This window comes from Ovis canadensis, chromosome 17 (genome assembly GCF_042477335.2).
Source record: "Ovis canadensis isolate MfBH-ARS-UI-01 breed Bighorn chromosome 17, ARS-UI_OviCan_v2, whole genome shotgun sequence".
Lineage (NCBI taxonomy): Eukaryota > Metazoa > Chordata > Mammalia > Artiodactyla > Bovidae > Ovis > Ovis canadensis.
In genome coordinates, this window is record NC_091261.1 from 15,670,576 (window position 1) to 15,685,014 (window position 14,439).

General features: G+C 38.2%; 1 protein-coding gene across 7 annotated transcripts in view; it reads left to right on the forward strand.

The window, feature by feature from the left end:
• FBXW7 (F-box and WD repeat domain containing 7) overlaps positions 1-14,439 on the forward strand; it is a 224,254-nt gene that overhangs the window by 116,598 nt on the left and 93,217 nt on the right. The gene's annotated exons all lie outside the window — the stretch shown is intronic.

A 14,439-nucleotide genomic window follows, 5' to 3' on the forward strand; every position in this document is an offset into this window, starting at 1 on the left:
AAGATGACATTCTTTACCACGTGTGGTTTACTACAGTTGCCATGCTAAAAGTATGCTCACCAAGATGGGAACCCTGTTTAAAAAACAGACTCACTGGTTTTCTATAGACAATCCATTTTCTATATTATAGTGGTATGCTTTTTCTGAAGTTTAAAACCTTGTAAAAACGATAGTGAGGCAGAGTAGAGGCCAAAGTTAAAAGATTTGAGTTAGTACTTGCTCATTGTGATGGTGTTGAGACCTTTCTTAAAGATGCTGTTATTTTTGAAATTTAGCAAATTCTGGCTTTCTTTGATCCTGTGATCACTAGCTCTGTAGGTAGTGGCTTCAGATATTGTTTCCTCTAGTGTGGCTGCTTATATGGCCATATCGTATTCTTCATTACAAATTCTCTCTGCTTGCTACAGGATATTTCAGGATTTGTTGCTTTGTTTTCAACTATGGGCCCAGAGCAAAGACCTAAGCCTTCTTCAGCCTATAAGTCTGACATTGGGAGTCAAGGAAGGCAGAGAAGTTTTTGCATTGTTTTCAGTTAATTGTACATTTTTAATTAAGGTCCTTTTATCTAAAGTGAAATGTACAGATGAGTTTTGACAAGTGTATATACTTATGTATATGTAACCATAACCAATACCTCTATTGATACATAGAATATTTGTCACTCCCCAAATTTCCCTCATGCTCATTCCATTCAGTCCACACTTAGGCAGCTATTGTTCTGATCATTATCACTGTAGGTTAGTTCTCTGTATTTGTAAATGTCATATGAGTAGAAGTACATAGTCTTGCTTTTTTTGTGTTTGACATCTTTCATCCAGCATACTGTTTTTTGCATCCGTGTTGTTGCATGTATCAGAGTGCATCCTTTCTGGTCTCTGTGTACTGTTCCATTGTACAAATACAATTTAGTATATCCATTCTTCTGTTGGTGAATATTTGAGTTGTCTTCAGTTTTGGCTATTCTGAATAAAGCTGCTATAATACAAGCATTCTTATACCGGCCTTTCTGGTAGAAGTCTCTCTTGGTTAAGTCCCTAGGAGTGTATGTGCTAGCCCAAAGAGCATGTGTTTTTAAAAGAAACCACCAAGGGGTTTTCTACGGTGGTGAGACCGTTTTATAAGTCCAGGAGCCAAGTACAAGAGTTTCAGTTGTTTCCTGTTTCCCCAACATTTGGTGGTGTTTGGTTGCTTTTAATTTTAGTAATTCTTGTGAATGAGAAGTTGTTTTTGCATGTGATTTAATTTGCATTTCCTTGATGGCTGATGTTATTGAGTACATTTTCATGTTTATCAACTGTCTAATAGTCAACTATTAGAGGGTAAGTAGTCAACTATTTGTGTTTTACCCATTTTTTCCACTCTTTTAATACTTGAATGGTGAATAGCTGAATTACAACATTGACTGAATTCTGTGATCATTTATCTTTCTAACCCAGATTTCAGCTTTCATATCCAGACCTGACACCCTTCTTGCTCCAAGCAGTGATGATAGCCACTCTACCTAAAAGACTTGTGAACGTGAAGTGCAAGTCACTCAGTCATGTCCAGTTCTTTGCAACCCCATGGACTATACTGTCCATGAAATTCTCTAAGGCAGAATAGTGGAGTGGGTAGCCATTCCCTTCTACAGGGGATCTTCCCAACCCAGAGATCAAACCCAGGTTTCTCGTATCATAGGTGGATTCTTTACCAACTGAGCCCCAAGGAAGCACCAAAAGACTTGTAGGAGATCCTCTGCACAGTCGTAGAGTTTTTCCAGTAGACTTCAGTCTTAAACTATCACAAAGAAATAGAAATATCTACTAACAACTTTAGATGGACACTAATAGTTTTATGTTTTAAAAATCTGTAATCACCAAGCTTTTTAGTTTATAGTCTGTGAGAAAAGTTATTGAATATAAAGGCAGACCAGTGTGTATTGAAGCTGGATGGAAGTGAGACCAGATTAGGTGTGTCTTATGTACTGTGCTTAGGAGTTTGGATTTATCCTACAGAACAATAGTTTTCAGAAGTTTTGCAGAGTCACCCGAGGGTTGCTAATTCTCTCTGTGCACAGTGTTTCTCTTCTCCCCTGCTCTCTCTTCACCTGTTCAATGCTTTTCTCTCATTTGAACGAAGGGCTTGGCATGTAAAAAGTTTAGAAGCTGATGCCAAGTTGTTGACATTTCCTGTTCTGGCAGCAGTATAGAGGGCAAGAAGCAGATAGCATGTGCTTATTAAGCAGTACTAGAAAGGTGGGATTGAGTGTAAAGCTGTTGAAGAGGTGGACTCAGGTAGACTTAGGGATGAAGTAAGTGGGTGATGGAGATGTGGGGACAGGCAAGGGTAGTTTGTAACAGATGATAGGAAGCAGGATAATATCCTTTTCCCCCTTATTTAACATTCAGAAAAGTTCCAAGTACAGTACTAAGAATTTATTTTGCCCCAGAACCATTTGATAAGTCGTCAAAATGATGTACTATCACCCTCAAACACTTGAGTATGCTTTTCTTATAAACAGGGACATTCTTCTGAATAATCACAATATAACCATTAAAACCAGGATATTGGTGTATAAGACTGTCTGTTCCTTAGACCCCGTTTGAGTTTCACCAGTTGTTCAAATATTGCATTCAATATCATGTGTTGCATTTATTATCATGTATCCAGAACAGTCCCTTGATCTGTCCGCACCCCCCCCCCCCATCCCTTTAACTCTTGAAGATTGCAGGCCATTTTGAACTAGGACCCTTAATTTGAGTTTGTTTCCTGTTTCCTCATTTGTGGATTCAGTTCAAGGACTTGTTGACAGGAATATCACAGGAGTGATGCTGTGTTACTTTCATTGCTTCCTATTAAGTAAGCGTAATTTCAGTTTGTCCTAATACTGATATTCACTTCCTGCCTGCCTCAGTATTCTTACACTGGGGAAACACTTAAAATTTATTTTATCAATGACTCGTGGTAGCTTGAACAGTTAGGATGTAGGTACAGTGATTCAGTGATCATTGTCAGTGCTCTTTGGGGTATAGAATGCTTTCCCCCACTGTGAACATGTTTATATTTGGCGAATTTATTAGCCTTTTCTTTTTGTGTAGTTTCCTCCTTCCCACAAAGGACATCAGCTCCAGTTCAAGTTAATTGAGCAGACAGAGGAAATTCGTTTTTTCTTTTTTTTAAAACTTTACCTTCTTAACCTTGTCCAAATAGGCCCTATCACAGATTTTTGCTGTTTGAAATCCACATGAAATACCGTACATGTAAGAGCATTCCTCCTTTCTGCCCCAGTATTCAGTACTAAACATTTTAGCCAACTTTTCTTGGGGGAAAAATGCAACACCCTGGTAATTAAGCTTCGCTTGCTTTAAATTAATCTATTTTAGGGAATTCCGCTGTAGTCCAGTGGTTAGGACTTGTTGCTTTCACTGTTGAGGGCCTGGGTTCAATCCCTGGTCAGAGAATGAAAATCCCACAAGCCACACAGTGTGGCCAAAAAAAGGAAAAAGAGAGAGATTAATCTCTTATCATTCCATGAATTTTGGGAACTCATAAGAAACATAATACATTTCATGTAACTAGCTTAAAGCAAAATGGGACTTAATTTTTCTTAATGTAGACTCAGCAGATTTAATTTAAATAAAGCTTGTAAATTAATTTTAACAACATGAAAATTTATTGACAGTGCTGAATAGTAAAGCAACCAAAACCATAAGCCAAAGTAATATGAATGAAAATATTGTCTAGACACAATTTTATATAAAACTTTGAAAAAGCATTTGCTTATTCAGTAACATGGTCAAGTTCAAATATAGGCCAAATAGTTAGAAAATTACTTCTTTTATAGGCTCATATGTGCTGAAAGTATTGTTTTTGAATCTTAAAAATTATATTTACCTCTTTATTGTAAATTTACCTCTTTAATGTAAAAATTGTATTTATCTCATGTGCTTGTTTTTTGCTTTAGAAATACCATTCAGGGTCAAACATGAGATAAGCAAGCACATACAAATTTTTCTTTCAACTGAAATGAGAGCATTTTTTTAGCTTACTATTTTAAATGTTCGCTGAATAAATAAAAGATTGTTCAAATGTATGAGAAGTTGAAACTGCAGCATAATGTTCATTGTTTCCTATGAATAGCAGGATATTCTTTTCTTCGCAGAAATCCAGAACTTTTCTGGGCAGATCAGTAAAACTCATCTTGAATGTATTAGGCTGCTGCTTCTTACTTTTTGTTTTTTCCAAGTCAGCTTCTCACAATCAGATGATTCAGGAAAAGAGAACCTGTTCACTGATATACTTGTTTTGAAAGGGAAAGAAAATGAGTTCGGTGTGTTCTGCAGCTTCCCCAGGTGGTTTCTCATGAGGCTTGAGACTTGTTGGTGTTTTCTTCACTGGAGCTCCAGCAGCAGTGGAAACATTTGAAGTTTTCTTTTTTGTAACACAGTGTTTTCCAGAAGTGCATTTTCCTTTTAAATCCAAAATCCTTGTCCCTTGAAGTCAGAACCGCGAGAAACTGAAGAGCGTGGAGTCTGCAGCCACTCTCCATCTTCAGAGTGTTACTATAAAACAAGCCCTGTTCTTCTGTTGTCTTCAGAGGACCCTTTCAGCTCACATACCCTGTTAAGAACTTCTCCTTAGCTAAGCCACTGGACTTCTTTACATAGCAGACGATATTCTTTAAATATTCTAGAGTAAAATGGCCTTTGTTTAATGAACATGACCATTTTGTGGTGTCTTCCAGAACATTTTTATATCATCCCAAGTGTTTTTGACAACAGTACATGAATACCTTCTGTGTCAGGTCAGGTCCCCAGAGAAACAGATGTGCAGGGAGTCCCATCCAGACAGAGTTAGCTGTTGGGGCATTCCTGTCATGCTCCATCGTTTGTTTGCTGGGGAAGCCTAGAGGAAGCATGGCACGTATTACTGTTAGAGTGGATTCCAGGATGAGGTAGCTGAGGGCTGTGGAGCAGCTCTGCTCCCATAGCAGATTCTGCTGAAGGGGCCCCCACACCCTGCATATCCCTGTGAGCTCTGACACCATCCTGCCTTCTCTACTGTATGGATCCCTCCTCACCCTTCTTGGTCAGGCTCTTTCCTCCCACCATCCCCCACACATACGTGACTCCACTTTATGGCTTTAGAATTGAATTGCTCAGGGGAGAGGATAGTAGAAGGAAGTTGAAAAGGGCGAGGCATTCAGATTTTCTAAACCTGCAACTGACTATAATACGGTTCCATTCACCGAGAGAAAATAGGAGAGGATCTAAGAATTCTGAGAGTGTACAGGAATTTGGGTTTTAAAATAATGAATTTGGGGCAACTGTGGGATATCTTGATATAGCTAGTGGACTCAGTGGAGGAGCTTGGCTGGAGAGAGTGGAGTTGGTTGTCATTAACTTCTGTGTGATACTTAAAACCCAAGGTTGCAAGGAAATTTCAGAGCTGGCAGTGGAGAACAGTGGTGCTGCTTGCGGAACAATACCAAGGAAAGGATGATCTCAAGGGAAACTAAGAGGCATGAGAGTTGTAAAGAGAGGGGAGTCATTGACAATCATGTAAAAAGCTACAAAAATGGTAAAAGACTCAGTGGGATTTGGCAACCAGTTTGAAATTCAGTTTCAGTTTAGTAAACCCAGATTGCAGATGTAGTGGAGTTGAATGGGGATGAGGAATTAAATGTGGCCAAACAAAAATATGTACTATAAGTTAAATAACATATAAAAAGTAGATATTGTCATGTGAACTGATAGATAGTTATGCGTCCTTTCTAGTAAAGATGTATGGGATTGATGAGGCATGTGAATTTAAAATGTTCAGTTCAGTTCAGTTCAGTCACTCAGTCGTGTCCGACTCTTTGCAACCCCCTGAATCGCAGCACGCCAGGCCTCCCTGTCCATCACCAACTCCCGGAGTTCACTCAGACTCACGTCCATCGAGTCAGTGATGCCATCCAGCCATCTCATCCTCGGTCGTCCCCTTCTCCTCCTGCCCCCAATCCCTCCCAGCATCAGAGTCTTTTCCAATGAGTCAACTCTTTGCATGGGGTGGCCAAAGTACTGGAGCTTCAGCTTTAGCATCATTCCTTCCAAAGAAGTCCCAGGGTTGATCTCCTTCAGAATGGACTGGTAGGATCTCCTCGCAGTCTAAGGGACTCTCAGGAGTCTTCTCCAACACCACAGTTCAAAAGCATCAATTCTTGGACGCTCAGCCTTCTTCACAGTCCAACTCTCACATCCATACATGACCACAGGAAAAACCATGGCTTTGACTAGGTAGACCTTAGTCGGCAAAGTAATGTCTCTGCTTTTGAATATACTATCTAGAACCCTAAAACTTAATGAATACTTGCTACTTATATGAATACTTGTATGATGTGCCTTGTGTTGTTAATCTTGTTAATCTACAGCACTGAGAATCTGTTCAGCCCATTTTGCAGTCCCTAAAACATTTTCACTTTTAAGCTGCACATATGATTTCCCAGTTGGCTGCACTATGTGAGATGTGGAACTAGAAATACTTAATAAATTATGTGTTTTTGAAGTATTAATCTTTTTAGTCACACATTTTTTATAGCATATGCTGGAAATAGTGAAAAAATGATAAAGGTAAAAATTATTTTTATGACTTAGAAGATATTAGTTTATAAAAAATGTTAAGGTTTTAGATTTATATCTTCTCAGTTTCAAGAGTACTGTAAGTGCTTGTTCAGTAGAGATCACAACTTTAAAAACTGTGTTTTAAATAATTGGTACTTTTTTGTACCTGGCTTGTAAGTCTTCTTTAATGAGGAAAAATTGCTCAGCATATGACTGGCTTTAACAAGATTTAATAACTATTTACTCAGTAAATGTGTTGAGGACCTACTAAGCCAAGCATTTTTGTAGGTCCTGAAAATCCTGGTGAAAAAGGAAAATCTCTTTCCTTATGTAGCTTAAATTCTGGTGGGAAGAAGCAGATAATATAAGAAGAAATTAATGGATAGACAAATGGGCACTGTATATAATAGACAATATTCCAGTGCTTTGATACAGTACTGTGGAGAAGAAGGAAGCAGCGCAAAGGGGAACGGGGAATAATGTGATGCAAGGGAATGAAAACTACTAGCAAAGTAATGCTCAAAATTCTCCAAGCCAGGCTTCAGTGATATGTGAACTGTGAGCTTCCAGATGTTCAAGCTGGATTTAGAAAAGGCAGAAGAACCAGAGATCAAATTGCCAACATGCTTTGGATCATCAAAAAAGCAAGAGAGTTCCAGAAAACATCAACTTCTGCTTTATTGACTACATCAAAGCCTTTGACTGTGTGGATCACAACAAACTGTGGAAAATTCTTCAAGAGATGAGAATACCAGACCACCTGACCTGCCTCTTGAGAAATCTGTATGCAGGTCAGGAAGCAACAGTTAAAACTGGACATGGAACAACAGACTGGTACCAAATCAGGAAAGGAGTATGTCAAGGCGGTATATTATTACCCTGCTTATTTAGCTTCTGTGCAGAGTACATCATGAGAAATGCCAGCCTGGATGAAGCACAAGCTGGAATCAAGATTGCAGGGAGAAATATCAATAACCTCAGATATGCAGACAACACCACCCTTATGGCAGAAAGCGAAGAAGAGCTAAAGAGCTTCCTGATGAAAGTAAAAGAGGAGAGTGAAAAAGTTGGCTTAAAACTCAACATTCAGAAAATGAAGATCATGGCATCCAGGCCCATCACTTCATGGGAAATAGATGGGGAAACAATGTAAACTGTGAGACACTTTATTGTTCTGGGCTCCAAAATCACTGCAGATGGTGACTGCAGCCATGAAATTAAAAGATGCTTGCTCCTTGGAAAGAAAACTGTGACCAACCTAGATAGCATATTAAAAAGCAGAGACATTACTTTGCCAACAAAGGTCTAGTCAAATCTATGGTTTTTCAGTAGTCATGTATGGATGTGAGAGTTGGACTATAAAGAAAGTTGAGCTCTGAAGAATTGATGCTTTTGAACTGTGGTGTTGCAGAAGACTCTTGAGAGTCCCTTGGACTGCAGGGAGATCCATCCAGTCCATCCTAAGGGAAATCAGTCTTGAGTGTTCACTGGAAGGACTGATGTTGAAGCTGAAACTCCAATACTTTGGCCACCTGATGCGAAGAGCTGACTCATTGGAAAAGACTCTGATACTGGGAGGGATTAGGGGCAGGAGGAGAAGGGGCCGACAGAGGATGAGATGGTTGGATGGCATCACTGACTCAATGGACGTGAGTTTGAGTAATGGGAGTTGGTGATGGGCAGGGAAGCCTGGCGTGCTGCAGTCCATGGGGTTGCAAAGAGTCGGGCATGACTTAGCAACTGAACTGATCTGAAGGAAATTATTGTTTAAAATAAGATTATTGGGAAAAGTGCATTTATTAGAGGTTCTTTGAAAAGAGGCCTAAAGAAAATCATGGAAAGATCCGTGCAGATATGTGAGGGAGAGCATTCAGGCAGACGCTTTATCCAGTGCAGAGACTCTGAGGTAGCAGCACATTTTCCTCTTTCAGAAAGAGCAAGGACAGAAAGAGTGGAGCAAAGTGAAAAAGAGAATAGCAGAATATGAGCTCAGAGTGATGGGATGGCATACATCATACAGGCAACAATTTTTTAAAAGATCACTTTCATTCTGAGTGAGATGGGAAGCTCTTGGTGGATTTGGAGTAGCAGAGTGATACTAAGTAAGTGGTATTTAGTATATATTCCAGATGCTTACTTTTAGTCAGTTTGAGCATAGTGATTAATAATCATTATTAATTTGTCATATAGAGAGTTCAGAATATGAAGTTGGAGTTTTACTAAGTGGTGTGGTCAGAGAAGAAATCTTGGTGATTAGGGAGGCTTTTTTAGGATTCAGGGACAAACCAAACCTGCTTATCGAAAGTGATTCCAAGCTTTGATGACAAGTACAATTCGGTTGATTTTCCTGCCATTTATGTCTTAAAACTTCTTAAGTGACTGTAGATCAATCATAGTGGTTTCTGAAAATGTTAGTATTGCACTGTCCTTTGGAGGCTTTGGCAAATTTCTTAGATCACCCACTGTACGTCAGGTAACCAGTATTGCTCAGTGACTACTGTGATTTCAAAGTTAGTTTTTGCCTGGGAATCTTCTTTGGAGGCTCACAACTCTAATTCCCTCTGAGATAGGCTCTCAGAGCTCACTTTAACAGGTATACTGTGCCTGCTTTAACTCCTTTAGGCAGCCTAATATAAACAGTTCAAATGGTTATGAATAATCAAACATCTTTTGTGAAACAGTGTTCATAAGAAACTGTTAAAAGTTCATGAGAAACTATTTTTTAAAAAACACTGAAATTACGTCTGAAGTGCTGTTAAGTTAACCAGCTATAATGATTAAAAGTCACCTATATTTTCTAGAACTTGGGGAAAGTCACAGAGTATTTCTCTTTTATCTCAGTAACCTAATTATTGAATTTTTTTGAATAGCAGTTATCATAATCAGTTCCCTGGTGGCTCAGAGGGTAAAGCGTCTGCCTGCAATGCGGGAGACCTGGGTTCAATCCCTGGGTCAGGAATATCCCCTGGAGAAGGAATTGGCACCCCACTCCAGTACTCTTGCCTGGAAAATCCCACGGACAGAGAAGCCTGGTGGGTTACAGTCCATGATCGCAAAGAGTCGGACACGACTGAGCAACTTTACTTCACTTTCACTTATAATCAGTTCAGTCGCTCAGTCATGTCTGACTCTTTGCAACCCCATGGACTGAAAAATACCAGGCTTCCTTGTCCATCACCAACTCCCGGAGCTTGCTCAAACGCGTGTCCATTGAGTTGGTGATGCCGTCCAACCATCTCATCCTCTGTCGTCCCCTTCTCCTCCCGCCTTCAATCTTTCCCAGCATCAGGGTCTTTTCCAGTGAGTCATATCTTTGCATCAGGTGGCCAAAGTATTGGAGCTTCGGCATCAGTCCTTCCAATGAATATTCAGGACTGATCTCCTTCAGAATGGACTGGTTGGATCTCCTTGCAGTCCAAGGGACTCTCAAGAGTCTTCTCCAACACCACAGTTCAAAAGCATCAATTTTTCAGTGCTCAGCTTTCTTTATAGTCCAACTCTCACGTCCATATATGACCACTGGAAAAACTGTAGCTTTGACTAGCATCTCTTCCTTTAGATGCCCTTAGTTCAGGCCTCTCTGGACTTTCTTGTTGCCAGGAGAAGCCTGTGCTCCCCATTTGATAGGAGGAGAAGTGGTACCCCTGCTCCCTTTTCTGTCTCCAGCCATTATTTTACACAAAGTCTTAATATGGCCTATCTGCTCTTTTGATTCCTATGTGAAAAATTTAGTGATGAGTACCTATATTGAGCTTTTAATTTCTTTGATCATTTATCCTTTGTAGGTTACCAGAACCGTAGCAATGAATAAGTAATGCTGTGGCTTCTTCACAGATAGATATCTCAGAATACTATGTGGCTCTTGAATAACAATCAGTGTACTATCTACAGGATTTAGATACAGTACATAAATCCAGCCTCATTATTTGAAGGTTCTTCATTTGTGAATTTGCCTACTCATTAAAATTTATTTGTAGCACCAAAATTCAGTACTTACGGTACTTTCACAGTAATTTGTAGAGGTTTGCATGCGTAGAGTGGCAAACTATTTGAGTCACCTTCATGGACTTTCCCCTCTGAAGTTGAACAAGGTGACATTCTGCTTTCTTGTTTCAGCCTTCATATCCTAAACAAGTGTCCATTTCATGGTCTGTTTAGTGAAATATTTTTCACTACAAGCTTGTTGTACTTGTTACTGGTGATTTTGCTCTTTAAAATGATCCCTACGCTGCTTTGAGGTGCTGCCTGGTGTTGTGGTGTGCCTTATGGAGAGCATGCCTGTTAGATAAGCTTCATTCAGGTTTGAGTGTATAGTCCTGTTGACTGACTTCAGCGTTAATAAATGTATTATATATTATTAATAAATAGCATGTCTTTAAATAGAAATACACATAGGAAAAGATTATGTATTGATCAGTTGGCAAAAATGTGACTAGAGGCTTGCAGGAACTCAATCCTGTATTAAAGTTAGAAGCACTTGTTTGGTATTTATGACAACTTTATAGAACACAATTACTGTGAATAATGAAATTTAATTAAGCATAGTGATTTATAGAGACTTTAGGTATAACCATTTCATCATTCCTTCTCTCTGAAGCCGTTGCTTTAGATTTGTTTAACTACATGCATAAAGAGTTGTGTTGTAAAATTTAATTTTACCATAGGTTCAGGTTAAAAGTCATTGATTAACATTTCTAAACATTATCCTCTAGAAAATTAGGGGCTTCCCAGGTGGCTCAGTGGTAAAGACTCCACCTGCCAGTGCAGGAGATGGGGGAGATGCACGTTCAATCCCTGGGTTGGGAGGATCCCCTGGAGAATGTAATGACAGCCCACTCCAGTTTTCCTGACTGGAAAACTCCCTGGACGGAGGAGTCTGGCAGACTACAGTCCATGGAGTTGCAAAGAGTTGGACACGACTGAGCAAACATGCTCTAGAAAATTAATCTGTGCCTGAAATGTGTATATTGAGTGCTCAGTGAGTGTTTTAGCATAATAAAATCTAGCATTGTAGTGATTCTGGTTTTGGAGAAGAGGTCAGTGCCCGTGTTAGGACTTGGGCATACTTAGTTATGTAGACTGAGGCACAGGAAAGAAAACCCAGTTGAAAGTCACTTTCTGGTTCCTGCTTTGCTCTTTGCTAGCTTGAAGCTAGCAAACTTGAAAAATACTGAATCTCTTTGAACTCTTTCACTTTGTCTGTGAAGGGAGGAGCATTTTCAATTTAAAATTTCTGTGATTTTCTTTTATCAGTATTATTCTTGACCTTAAATCATTTCCAGTCTCATCATGCTCAGTTGTCAAAAAATCATGCAATTTAATGTCAAAATATATTAGCCATCAGAGTTTGTTTTATCGACCTCAAGTCCAGTCTCACTGGTTATTGGTAAAAATGTAAGTCATGTATTTGATATCTTGACATTGTATGCTGGTAAGATTCAGAAATAAAAGAACACTCTTGAAGTTTACATAATTTTTTTTTAGGGCATAGGATTCTGTTTGTTGGTGGTTGTGTTACATATGATACAAGTGTCCTAAATCCTACAGAGGTTTTCTCTAAAAAAGTTTAAAATTAGGATTTTGAAAAGCAAAAATGTACTTTTATTAATACCCCATTTATGAACATTTCCTGTATGGCAGTTTTCAAGTTTTAGATTATGGGTGCTTAAGTTTTTTTTTTTTTTTTAATAAACTGTTTTAACTATCTTTAAAATTTTTTCCCCTTAAAAGTATTTAATAGTCAATTCTGATTTCCTATTAATTATTGGATGTTTATTATTTTAATTTGGTCATTGGCTTATTTAATAGATTATTATTAGAACGAATTTCCTAAAATACTGTTTTTTTAAAATTAATACCAACAGAAAGTGAAATTTTTTTCTCTTAATTTTTATATATTTATTACTGTTTTCCACTCTCAAAATGAGTCAGAAAAATCCAATCCAATAAAATATGCATAAAGATTTTTATGTAAATATCAATTGAATATTTTCAGCCTCTTCAGATATTCGAGAATTCCTATAATTTGACTTTCCACTTTGTTATTACGTATTTTTTATTGACTATGCTTTAAATCTGATTCTTCCACTTGGTTTTACCATTATTGACCATGTCTATCTATAAGAATCTATATTACTTTGAAATCTGTTTACATGTCTCACTGTAAATATTAAGTCAGCTATTTTTACTGGCTTAACGCATTTCTTCTCTGTTCTCAATATAACACTCAAGTTATACAACGATAGTCATTTGTGTTGTTATTGTTCATAATTGAGAAGTGTTCCTTGTTGACCAATACTGTTTTAGAAATGCCAGTTATAAACTTTCTCTTTGTTGATGGGTCAACTTCTTACCCTCAGTCTCCTCTCTTCTTTACAGCCATTCTTTATGATTTGTTATATGACCTTTGTTCTCTCTCTCTTTTTTTATTTTGGTAAGTTGTTCTTAATATGTCATTTAACCTGTTTCAATCTTGTGAAAATATGCCCGTCAGGTTGGGTGCACAAAGAGCAACTTTATTGGAGCTTGCATTTTACCAGGCAGTGTCGCTTACTTAATGCTGTTCTGTGCATCAGTATCCAAGTAAAAAATGTTCTTGTTAGTGTTAGAAGAGCTAAACTTTAGACACAGTTACTAAAGCAAGGTTTTGACTGTAGCTTTGAAGAAAACCTGTGTATAGCAGATTTCCTGTCATATACAGAGGTATTGCACGCGTGTGTGCATGTGTATACGTGTGTGAATTTCTCATTTATGTAGGTCACTGTTTTTCAGTATGTTATTTTTAACCTGACTTCCTTCCAACTGTTCCCACATTAAGAAATTTGGTGAAAGAGATAAATTTAAAGTATTTATTTAATACTATTTTGCTTTTCCACCTATCACCATGAATATAGTATCCTTTTTAAAAATTATCCCTTTTTCTAACTTTTGTACTCTTTCTCATCATCCCATTTTACTTACTAAGGATATAATTTCACTATTTCTTCTGTATCTTGATTACATGATCAACTTTTTTTGTTTTGTGCTGGATCATTCTTGTCAGTGCATAGATATTCTGCTAGTTCTCTAGTCTTAAAGAATAAAAGAATCTTCTCTTGACACCACGTTCCCTACCAATTTCCACTCCCTTTTTTTTGTCCCCTTTTGCATCAGACTCCAACCTTGTCCGTGCCCACCACCCCTATTCTCTTTTCCCAGTCTCTTAATTCTACTTTTCTCAGTATCAGACTTCAGCTAATAGAAACTGCGTCTACAGCAGTGATTTGCATGTCACTGAATGTGGTGGTCAGTTCTTTGCCGTCCTCCTGCTTCATCCATCAGCCATACTTGTCATCGTTTACTTCCTCCTGCGGGGTAAGCTTCCCTAACTTGGCTTCCCCAGCACCGCTCTTTCTTGGTTTTCCTGCTTAGCCATCTTTGCTGGCTACTCCTCTTCTTTTTAGGATGATGGAGTGTCTCAGGGGTCCATCTTTAAAACTCTTTCTATATTTGAACTTCTAGTGTAATTAGAATTTTTCCCCCAACTGTAGCTTATTTCTTAGAAATGGTTGATTATAGAAAAGAAAATGAAATGCCACTGTTTTAAAACTATCTTTTTGACTTTCTTGACCTCATCTTAAAGCTCGCAGTGAGACCTGTGACCCTTTCCGGGAGTGACCATCTATTGGCAAGGATTGGGAAAGTGGATAAGGCTGTTTTATTTCAAGATCATTGTAACATAAAGTAGTTACTCTTGGGACATGATAGAAAATGAATATTGTATTTCCTTCTCTTGAAATCCTTAAAGATATTTTTTAAAGGAATTTTATATGAACTTGTGTAATATGTTGGCATTATTTTCTGTAACCTCAATTATGTC